The sequence below is a fragment of the Cherax quadricarinatus genome, chromosome 42, assembly GCF_038502225.1.
Source record: "Cherax quadricarinatus isolate ZL_2023a chromosome 42, ASM3850222v1, whole genome shotgun sequence".
Lineage (NCBI taxonomy): Eukaryota > Metazoa > Arthropoda > Malacostraca > Decapoda > Parastacidae > Cherax > Cherax quadricarinatus.
The window spans coordinates 6,957,650-6,970,195 of record NC_091333.1 but is presented as its reverse complement, the minus strand read 5'-3'; positions in this window follow the sequence as shown (position 1 = coordinate 6,970,195).

Sequence of the window (12,546 nt, the reverse complement as noted above, 5' to 3'; positions counted from 1 at the left end):
CGTGGGTTCCACACTGGTGCTACATACTCCAGGACAAACTTGGGTTCCACACTGGTGCTACATACTCCAGGACAAACGTGGGTTCCACACTGGTGCTACATACTCCAGGACAAACGTGGGTTCCACACTGGTGCTACATACTCCAGGACAAACTTGGGTTCCACACTGGTGCTACATACTCCAGGACAAACGTGGGTTCCACACTGGTGCTACATACTCCAGGACAAACTTGGGTTCCACACTGGTGCTACATACTCCAGGACAAACGTGGGTTCCACACTGGTGCTACATACTCCAGGACAAACGTGGGTTCCACACTGATGCTACATACTCCAGGACAAACGTGGGTTCCACACTGGTGCTGCATACCCCAGGACAAACTTGGGTTCCACACTGGTGCTACATACTCCAGGACAAACGTGGGTTCCACACTGGTGCTACATACTCCAGGACAAACTTGGGTTCCACACTGGTGCTACATACTCCAGGACAAACGTGGGTTCCACACTGGTGCTACATACTCCAGGACAAACTTGGGTTCCACACTGGTGCTACATACTCCAGGACAAACGTGGGTTCCACACTGGTGCTACATACTCCAGGACAAACGTGGGTTCCACACTGGTGCTACATACTCCAGGACAAACGTGGGTTCCACACTGGTGCTACATACTCCAGGACAAACGTGGGTTCCACACTGGTGCTACATACTCCAGGACAAACTTGGGTTCCACACTGGTGCTACATACTCCAGGACAAACGTGGGTTCCACACTGGTGCTACATACTCCAGGACAAACGTGGGTTCCACACTGGTGCTACATACTCCAGGACAAACGTGGGTTCCACACTGGTGCTACATACTCCAGGACAAACGTGGGTTCCACACTGGTGCTACATACCCCAGGACAAACGTGGGTTCCACACTGGTGCTACATACTCCAGGACAAACGTGGGTTCCACACTGGTGCTACATACCCCAGGACAAACGTGGGTTCCACACTGGTGCTACATACTCCAGGACAAACGTGGGTTCCACACTGGTGCTACATACACCAGGACAAACGTGGGTTCCACACTGGTGCTACATACTCCAGGACAAACGTGGGTTCCACGCTGGTGCTACATCCAGGACAAACTTGGGTTCCACACTGGTGCTAAATACTCCAGGACAAACGTGGGTTCCACAGTGGTGCTACATACTACTCCAGGACAAACTTGGGTTCCACACTGGTGCTACATACTCCAGGACAAACGTGGGTTCCACACTGTGTGCTACATACCCCAGGACAAACTTGGGTTCCACACTGTGTTCCACACTGGTGCTACATACTCCAGGACAAACGTGGGTTCCACACTGGTGCTACATACTCCTGCACAAACGTGGGTTCCACACTGGTGCTGCATACTCCAGGACAAACGTGGGTTCCACACTGGTGCTACATACCCCAGGACAAACGTGGGTTCCACACTGGTCCAGGACAAACTACATACCCCAGGACAAACGTGGGTTCCACACTGGTGCTACATACTCCAGGACAAACGTGGGTTCCACACTGGTGCTACATACTCCAGGACAAACGTGGGTTCCACACTGGTGCTACATACTCCAGGACAAACGTGGGTTCCACACTGGTGCTACATACTCCAGGACAAACTTGGGTTCCACACTGGTGCTACATACTCCAGGACAAACGTGGGTTCCACACTGGTGCTACATACTCCAGGACAAACGTGGGTTCCACACTGGTGCTACATACTCCAGGACAAACTTGGGTTCCACACTGGTGCTACATACTCCAGGACAAACGTGGGTTCCACACTGGTGCTACATACCCCAGGACAAACGTGGGTTCCACACTGGTGCTACATACTCCAGGACAAACGTGGGTTCCACACTGGTGCTACATACTCCAGGACAAACGTGGGTTCCACACTGGTGCTACATACTCCAGGACAAACTTGGGTTCCACACTGGTGCTACATACTCCAGGACAAACGTGGGTTCCACACTGGTGCTACATACTCCAGGACAAACGTGGGTTCCACACTGGTGCTACATACTCCAGGACAAACGTGGGTTCCACACTGGTGCTACATACTCCAGGACAAACTTGGGTTCCACACTGGTGCTACATACTCCAGGACAAACGTGGGTTCCACACTGGTGCTACATACTCCAGGACAAACGTGGGTTCCACACTGGTGCTACATACTCCAGGACAAACGTGGGTTCCACACTGGTGCTACATACTCCAGGACAAACGTGGGTTCCACACTGGTGCTACATACTCCAGGACAAACGTGGGTTCCACACTGGTGCTACATACTCCAGGACAAACTTGGGTTCCACACTGGTGCTACATACTCCAGGACAAACGTGGGTTCCACACTGGTGCTACATACTCCAGGACAAACGTGGGTTCCACACTGGTGCTACATACTCCAGGACAAACTTGGGTTCCACACTGGTGCTACATACTCCAGGACAAACGTGGGTTCCACACTGGTGCTACATACTCCAGGACAAACGTGGGTTCCACACTGGTGCTACATACTCCAGGACAAACGTGGGTTCCACACTGGTGCTACATACTCCAGGACAAACGTGGGTTCCACACTGGTGCTACATACTCCAGGACAAACGTGGGTTCCACACTGGTGCTACATACTCCAGGACAAACGTGGGTTCCACACTGGTGCTACATACTCCAGGACAAACGTGGGTTCCACACTGGTGCTACATACTCCAGGACAAACGTGGGTTCCACACTGGTGCTACATACTCCAGGACAAACGTTCCACACTGGTGCTTCCACACTGGTGCTACATACTCCAGGACAAACGTGGGTTCCACACTGGTGCTACATACTCCAGGACAAACGTGGGTTCCACACTGGTGCTACATACTCCAGGACAAACGTGGGTTCCACACTGGTGCTACATACTCCAGGACAAACGTGGGTTCCACACTGGTGCTACATACTCCAGGACAAACGTGGGTTCCACACTGGTGCTACATACGCCGGGCCAACCGTGGGTTCCACACTGGCTACATGACAAACGTGGGTTCCACATACATACCCCAGGACAAACGTGGGTTCCACACTGGTGCTACATACTCCAGGACAAACTTGGGTTCCACACTGGTGCTACATACTCCAGGACAAACGTGGGTTCCACACTGGTGCTACATACTCCAGGACAAACGTGGGTTCCACACTGGTGCTACATACTCCAGGACAAACTTGGGTTCCACACTGGTGCTACATACTCCAGGACAAACGTGGGTTCCACACTGGTGCTACATACTCCAGGACAAACGTGGGTTCCACACTGGTGCTACATACCCCAGGACAAACGTGGGTTCCACACTGGTGCTACATACATACCCCAGGACAAACGTGGGTTCCACACTGGTGCTACATACCCCAGGACAAACGTGGGTTCCACACTGGTGCTACATACCCCAGGACAAACTTGGGTTCCACACTGGTGCTACATACCCCAGGACAAACGTGGGTTCCACACTGGTGCTACATACCCCAGGACAAACGTGGGTTCCACACTGGTGCTACATACTCCAGGACAAACTTGGGTTCCACACTGGTGCTACATACCCCAGGACAAACGTGGGTTCCACACTGGTGCTACATACTCCAGGACAAACGTGGGTTCCACACTGGTGCTACATACTCCAGGACAAACGTGGGTTCCACACTTGTGTTACATACTCCAGGACAAACGTGGGTTCCACACTGGTGCTACATACTCCAGGACAAACGTGGGTTCCACGTGGGTTCCACACTGGTGCTACATACTCCAGGACAAACGTGGGTTCCACACTGGTGCTACATACTCCAGGACAAACTTGGGTTCCACACTGGTGCTACATACCCCAGGACAAACGTGGGTTCCACACTGGTGCTACATACTCCAGGACAAACTTGGGTTCCACACTGGTGCTACATACCCCAGGACAAACGTGGGTTCCACACTGGTGCTACATACCCCAGGACAAACGTGGGTTCCACACTGGTGCTACATACCCCAGGACAAACGTGGGTTCCACACTGGTGCTACATACCCCAGGACAAACGTGGGTTCCACACTGGTGCTACATACCCCAGGACAAACGTGGGTTCCACACTGGTGCTACATACTCCAGGACAAACGTGGGTTCCACACTGGTGCTACATACCCCAGGACAAACTTGGGTTCCACACTGGTGCTACATACCCCAGGACAAACGTGGGTTCCACACTGGTGCTACATACTCCAGGACAGACCCGGAGTCCCCGCTGGAAGTTCTGAAAACTTAATAAATATATGAGTGAATAAATCTACATACAACCTCACACTTTTGACAGTGTTAGACACGTTATTTATGATACTGTGGTATTATTATTATTATTATTATTATTATTATTATTATTATTATTATTATTATTATTATTATTATTATTATTATTATGTTAAGAAGTTCCTCTACATATTCCATTTTGTCAATAAATACAAATACATCCACAATTAAATAGCTTGTTGTTTAAAGGGCCTTAAATGGCTTTTAATCACTATTTAAAAAAAATTACACTGAATTGAAGAGATAATAAGAGAAATGATCCCTTTTTTGGCAGAGGGGAAGAAATTATCGGAGAGGGGAAAACAAAGGGCAGTAATATACGTCTTATGTAGACAATGTTCTCTTTCAGGAATATGTTAGGTGCAATGTTTACGCTGCAACCTTGCTCTTTGCTTGAGTTTTGTGCGTAGTGTCTCTTGCCTAGTACATTGTGGGCCTCCCTAGCTCTCTCTTTATTTGTTTTCATAATTATATTATTATTATTATTATTATTATTATTATTATTATTAGTAGTAGTAGTAGTAGTAGTAGTATAATTATTAAAACAAATGCTAATGTTATTGATGGAAGCTAAATCAGCAATTATTTCATTATCACCATTATCATCATCATCATCATCATCATCATCATCATCATCATCATCATCATCATCATCATCATCATCATCATCATCATCATCATCATCATCATCATCACACCGTATCTAACTTTTTCCCCCAGCAAAACCACGGTTTTAACAGTAATATAACAGAAATAGTGACATAAAAGTCCTGACAACAGCAATAAAAGGAGCACTTACGAAGGTAGTTAAGGAATCCAGTCCTCCCTTATATATATTTTTGTTACCCATTAAAATACAACAAAAAAATCATGAATTTACATTAATATGCATCCTAAACTGTCATATATATATATATATATATATATATATATATATATATATATATATATATATATATATATATATATATATATATATATACTATACTATACTATACACGTTGATTTCTTCCTTCTCATCTTCAGTATTTCTAGAGATTCTCTCCACTCTTCCTCTTCTATCCTTTACCCTCTCCTATCGCTTTCTGTTTTATCTCTATCCTCCCTTTCCTCATCCCTTCCTCCTCCTCCCCGGTAATTACCTGTCAACCCCTTCATGTCTAAATTAACTGATGAATTATTAAAACTCTCACCTGGGATAGATATGATTCACCATTTATTCACTATTCCTCTTTCATCGTTCACTTTTAATTGTTCATCATCTGCAATTTAATGTTTTCTGGTTCATCATTCATGTTTGTCATTATTCATGGTTCATTACTTGCTGTTCCTACAGCATTCATTACCCCTGACTTATTTTTTTTCTCCTGTTATACCGCTACAATTCACTCGCCTTCCAAGATGCCCTTGGCAGCATGCCCGGGCACTCTGCCTCTGGCCCAGACTAGTGGAACTCAGTATTCATCAAGAACTGCCCAAAAAAATCTCTGTCACATGCCTTAAATATTTCATGGAGACGGAGCCTAGACACGGGTGTCATCCTACAGTCGCAAGGAATTATAGACCGATAGTACTGACGTCCTGCTTTATAAAACTCTTTGCAATATCCAACAGCTGTACTGCCCAGGTAAGCTTGGTCTTAGAACAGGTCGCTCCTGCCTATCACAACTACTGGATCACTATGACATGGTCTCGGATGCACTGGAAGACAGATAAAATGCAAATCTAGTATACGCAGACTGCAAAAAAACTTCCACATGTGCGATCTAAGTGTAATAGCGCACAAAACGCGCTGTTAAACCAATGGATGGACCGAAAACTTCCCAGAACACAAAGAATAATAGTTACCTTAGAGTGAACTGCCATAGCTAATCCTAGCAAAACCATTGAGAACCACACATACATTATATATAAAATTAATAATAGCTCTGTAACAGTTTACCCTGCAAGCAGTACACATACATACAGGTACTCGCTCCCTGACATGTGAAATTTGAGTGACGCTCGACCGATCTCATATCTTTTGTTACACAGTTTCCACACACTTAGATGTATTTCTATAGCACCTACTTTACTACCTTTATATTAGACAGACGTACACTGATTTTCAGAATGTGTATTAAAAGTGGGTCATCCAGAGTGAGAAACTGAGCCCCCATTATTTTCCTCGACAGAGATGCTATAGCACCTAGTCTCCTTAGCAGACGTCATCCACTGAACGCAGCAAGTCTTGCAGTGGGCCTCGGAAAACAATATGATGATCAGTGAGGACATATCTCGGAAAACAATATGATGATCAGTGAGGACATATCTCAAATATATATATATATATATATATATATATATATATATATATATATATATATATATATATATATATATATATATATGCAATAAGATCACAGTAAACAGGTGATTTCAAAATATGCAAAACAACCACTCTGAAAGAATAGAGAAATTCCAAGCGCTTTCGTGACTACTCACATTATCAAGGAACTATGATGTGAGTTTTGGAATATCTCTATTCTTTCAGAGTGGTTGTTTTATATATATATATATATATATATATATATATATATATATATATATATATATATATATATATATATATATATATATATATATATATATATATATATATATATATATATATATATATATATATATATATATATATATATATATATATATATATATATAATCTTTAATCCAACCATTAAAATTCATAAATAGTTTCAAATTTTTTTTGTTCTTATGCTTCATCTTCATTTGTGGTGTTAATAAGTGTTGATGATGAATGAATAACAGAGATATTAAGGTAATTGTAACAGATGGAATGTTGATAACAATGATAACATAGAGACTATTGTTGTTGGTGTTGTTATTATTGACGTTGGAGGTGGCTGTGTTGGTGTTATTGTTATGTTATGTTTCTTACTGATATTATTACCGTTATTATTATTGTTGTTAATATTTGTTTAATAAAAATAATAGTAGCAGTAATAATAATAATAATAATAATAATAATAATAATAATAATAATAATAATAATAATAATAATAATAACTTCAGTAAAACAAAATTAAACTAATTAGAAATGTTTATAATTCTTAGAAAAATTCTCTAAAATAACGCAGGTGAGGGGAAAGGGGAAGATGGGAGAGGGGAGGAGAAATGAAGGAGGGAGAGGAAAGTGGAAGAGGGGAGAGACCACAGAGGGAAGGAAGGATCATAGAGGGAAAGGAGGGGGGTAGGGCAGCTGTTGGTTCGAAGGGAAAGGGAGGCGAAGGGTGGAGGGGTAGAAGGGAGGGGGGAAGGGGGGGTTATGTTAGGGTGGATAAGGGAGGGCCAGGTTAAGGGTCGTATTAGCCGGGTGGTCTCAGTTAATCGATAACGAAGCTTATTATGTTAGGTTGGTGGTCACCAGTCCGTAACACACACACACACACACACACACACACACACACACACACACACACACACACACACACACACACACACACACGTCAGAAAGCAGACAAGAGAGATGGACTCGGCAATAAGAGTGAATAAAGAAAGAGAAGAAGAACTCAGAATAAATGACCAGAAAATCCATAAAGAGACGAGAAAAAAATTTCCAGAGTACATCAATGAGTACTGGACAGAGTACATAAATGCAGTGTACAGAGTACACACAACAGTAGAAGAGGTAAAGACTAGGGGCGGACCTACAATGAAGGTTAAGCTTGAAGGCCCTTAATCTCACAGGGGCTCTGAAGCTTAAGCATGAAGTCCCGTAACCCCTGAGGAGCCCTGAAGCTTAAGCTTGAAGGCCCCTAATACCTGAGGGGCCCTGAAGCTTAAGCTTGAAGGCCCCTAACGAAGAGGGAAGCCCTGAAGCTTAAAACTGAAGGCTCCTAACCGCTGAGGAGCTCTGAAGCTTAAGCTTGAAAGCTCCTAACCCTTGAGAAGCCCTGAAGCTTAAGCTTGATGGGCTCTAACCCCTGAGGGGCCCCAGAAGCAACTTTAATCCACATTGCTTAAAATTTTTGGGTCTACTGTACGATTTTTTTTGTTAATAATAAAGTGTAATTCTATACAAAATAAAAGTTAATATAAAAAATAAAGTGTAAATAAAGTATAATGAAGGTGACCCATAACAGTTGATGCTTCAGGGCCCCAGAAATGTAGCTCAACACTGGTAATGTAGGTCTACCACTGGTAATGTAGGTCTACCACTGGTAATGTAGCACCACTGGTAATGTAGCACCACTGGTAATGTAGCTCCACCACTGGTAATGTAGCACCACTGGTAATGTAGCACCACTGGTAATGTAGGTCCACCACTGGTAATGTAGGTCTCCACCACCACCACTGGTAATGTAGGTCTACCACTGGTAATGTAGGCACCACTGGTAATGTCTCCACCACTGGTAATGTAGTACTGGTAATGTAGCACCACTGGGAATGTAGCTCCACCACTTGTAATGTATGTAGCTCCATCACTGGTAATGTAGCACCACATGTAGCTCCACCACTGGTAATGTAGCACCACTGGTAATCTAGCACCACTGTAGTATCATGTAATGTAGCTCCACCACTGGTAATGTAGCACCACTGGTAATGTAGGTCCACCACTGGTAATGTAGGTCCACCACTGGTAATGTAGCTCCACCACTGGTTATGTAGGTCCACCACTGGTAATGTAGCTCTACCATTGGTAATGTAGCTCCACCACTGGTAATGTAGGTCCAATACTGGTAATGTAGCTCCACCACTGGTAAAGTAGCACCACTAGTAATGTAGCTCTACCAATGGTAATGTAGCTCCACCACTGGTAATGTAGCTCTACCACTGGTAATGTAGCTCTGCCACTGGTAATGTAGGTCCACCATTGGTAATGCAGGTCCACCACTGGTAATGTAGCTCCACCACTTATAATGTACCACAATGGTAATGTAGCACCAATGGTAATGTAGCTCCACCACTGGTAATGTAGCTCCACCACTGGTAATGTAGCTCCACCACTGGTAATGTAGCTCCACCACTGGTAATGTAGCTCCACCACTGGTAATGTAGCTCCACCACTGGTAATGTAGCTCCACCACTGGTAATGTAGCTCCACCACTGGTAATGTAGCTCCACCACTGGTAATGTAGCTCTGGTAATGTAGCTCCACCACTGGTAATGTAGCTCCACCACTGGTAATGTAGCTCCACCACTGGTAATGTAGCTCCACCACTAGCACCACTGGTAATGTAGCCCCACCACTGGTAATGTAGCACCACTGGTAATGTAGCTCCACCACTGGTAATGTAACACCACTGCTAATGCAGCTCCACCACTGGTAATGTAGCACCACTGGAAATGTAGCTCCATCACTGGTAATGTAGCACCACTGGTAATGTAGCTCCACCACCACCACTGGTAATGTAGCTCCACCACTGGTAATGTAGCTCCACCACTGGTAATGTAGCTCCACCACTGGTAATGGTACCATGTAAGGTCCACCACTGGTAATGTAGCTCCACCACTGGTAATGTAGCACCACTGGTAATGTAGCACCACTGGTAATGTCCACCACTGGTAATGTACTCACCACTGGTAATGTAGCTCCACCACTGGTAATGTAGCTCCACCACTGGTAATGTAGCTGTAGCACCACTGGTAATGTAGCTCCACCACTGGTAATGTAGCACCACTGGTAATGTAGCACCACTGGTAATGTAGCTCCACCACTGGTAATGTAGCTCCACCACTGGTAATGTAGCTCCACCACCACTGGTAATGTAGCACCACTCCACCACTGGTAATGTAGCTCCACCACTGGTAATGTAGCTCCACCACTGGTAATGTAGGTAATGTAGCTCCACCACTGGTAATGTAGTAATGTAGCTCCACCACTGGTAATGTAGCTCCACCACTGGTAATGTAGCCCCACCACTGGTAATGTAGCACCACTGGTAATGTAGCTCCACCACTGGTAATGTAGCACCACTGCTAATGTAGCTCCACCACTGGTAATGTAGCACCACTGGAAATGTAGCTCCATCACTGGTAATGTAGCACCACTGGTAATGTAGCTCCACCACTGGTAATGTAGCTCCACCACTGGTAATGTAGCACCACTGGTAATGTAGCTCCACCACTGGTAATGTAGCACCACTGGTAATGTAGCACCACTGGTAATGTAGCTCCACCACTGGTAATGTAGCACCACTAGCACCACTGGTAATGTAGCTCCACCACTGGTTATGTAGCTCCACTGGTAATGTAGCTCCACCACTGGTAATGTAGCTCCACCACTCCACCACTGGTAATGCAGCTCCACCACTGGTAATGTAGCTCCACCACTGGTAATGTAGCACCACTGGTAATGTAGCTCCACCACTGGTAATGTAGCTCCACCACTGGTAATGTAGCTCCACCACTGGTAATGTAGCTCCACCACTGGTAATGTAGCACCACTGGTAATGTAGCTCCACCACTGGTAATGTAGCTCCACCACTGGTAATGTAGCTCCACCACTGGTAATGTAGCACCACTGGTAATGTAGCACCACTGGTAATGTAGCTCCACCACTGGTAATGTAGCACCACTGGTAATGTAGCACCACTGGTAATGTAGCACCACTGGTAATGTAGCTCCACCACTGGTAATGTAGCACCACTGGTAATGTAGCACCACTGGTAATGTAGCTCCACCACTGGTAATGTAGCACCACTGGTAATGTAGCACCACTGGTAATGTAGCTCCACCACTGGTAATGTAGCACCACTGGTAATGTAGCACCACTGGTAATGTAGCTCCACCACTGGTAATGTAGCACCACTGGTAATGTAGCACCACTGGTAATGTAGCTCCACCACTGGTAATGTAGGTCCACCACTGGTAATGTAGCTTCCCCACTGGTAATGTAGCACTACTAGTAATGTAGCTCCACCACTGGTAATGTAGCTCCACCACTGGTAATGTAGCACTACTGGTAATGTAGGTCCACCACTGGTAATGTAGCTCCACCACTGGTAATGTAGCACTACTAGTAATGTAGCTCCATCACTGGTAATGTAGCTCCATCACTGGTAACGTAGCTCCACCACTGGTAATGTAGCTCCACCACTGGTAATGTAGCTCCACCACTGGTAATGTAGCACCACTGGTAATGTAGCTCCATCACTGGTAATGTAGCTTCCCCACTGGTAATGTAGCACCACTGGTAATGTAGCTCCACCACTGGTAACGTAGTTCCACCACTGGTAAAGATACCACTGAGCTAGACATCTTGGAAACAATGAGAACAAACATCTCTCTGTGGATGGTGAAAGAGGCAGCTGAAGCACTGTGTCCACCGCTGCTTATAATTCACAAGTATATTAATACACAGCAACTGCCTGAAGTGTGGAAGATAGCAACAGTAATCACAATAATTAAGAAAGCGGACAGACAGGAAGCATTAAACTACAGACGATGGTCACTGAAATGTTTAATATGTAAGGTTATGGATGAGATTATCAGGAGCAGAGTGGTGGAGCATCTGGGAACGAATGGATTGATTAAATAACAATCTGCACGATCTTAAAGATGGTAAAACCCGTCTAGTAAACCTGCTTGAGTTTTATGACAAGGTAAGAAAAGTGAGACAGGAGAGAGAGGGACGGATGACCTGCAGCTTCTTGGACTGTATGAAGGTATTAGTCAGAGTATCACACGAGAGACTCCGACACAGCCTATAGGAGAAGTCAGGAGTAACAAGGTACGACAGCGGATCAAAGAAGACTCACCAGGGGTGTCAGAATGGGGAGAGTGCGACAGGCGGAGTTCCTCAAGGGTCAGTACTGGGACATGGACTGTTTGTGTTGTATGTGGACGGTAGGACGGAACAGAGAGTCTGGTATATCTGTTCATTCACACATCTATCCACCCCTCATCCACTCATCCACGTCTCTATCCACCCGTTCACCAGCCTTATATGAGAATCGATCAGTAACTAAAGCGTACCTGAATTCAATCATAATAATGCTTATAATCTGTTGATAACTACATTATTGACTGACAACTGTCAGGCTGTCAGTGGATGTCAGCACCTGTCGGAGAGTGAAAGAGTAAGTTTTTTGTGTTGTGTTTTATTGTGTGTGTGTGTGTGTGTGTACTCGCCTATATGTGGTTGCAGGGGTCGAGTCACAGCTCCTGACCCCGCTTCTTCGG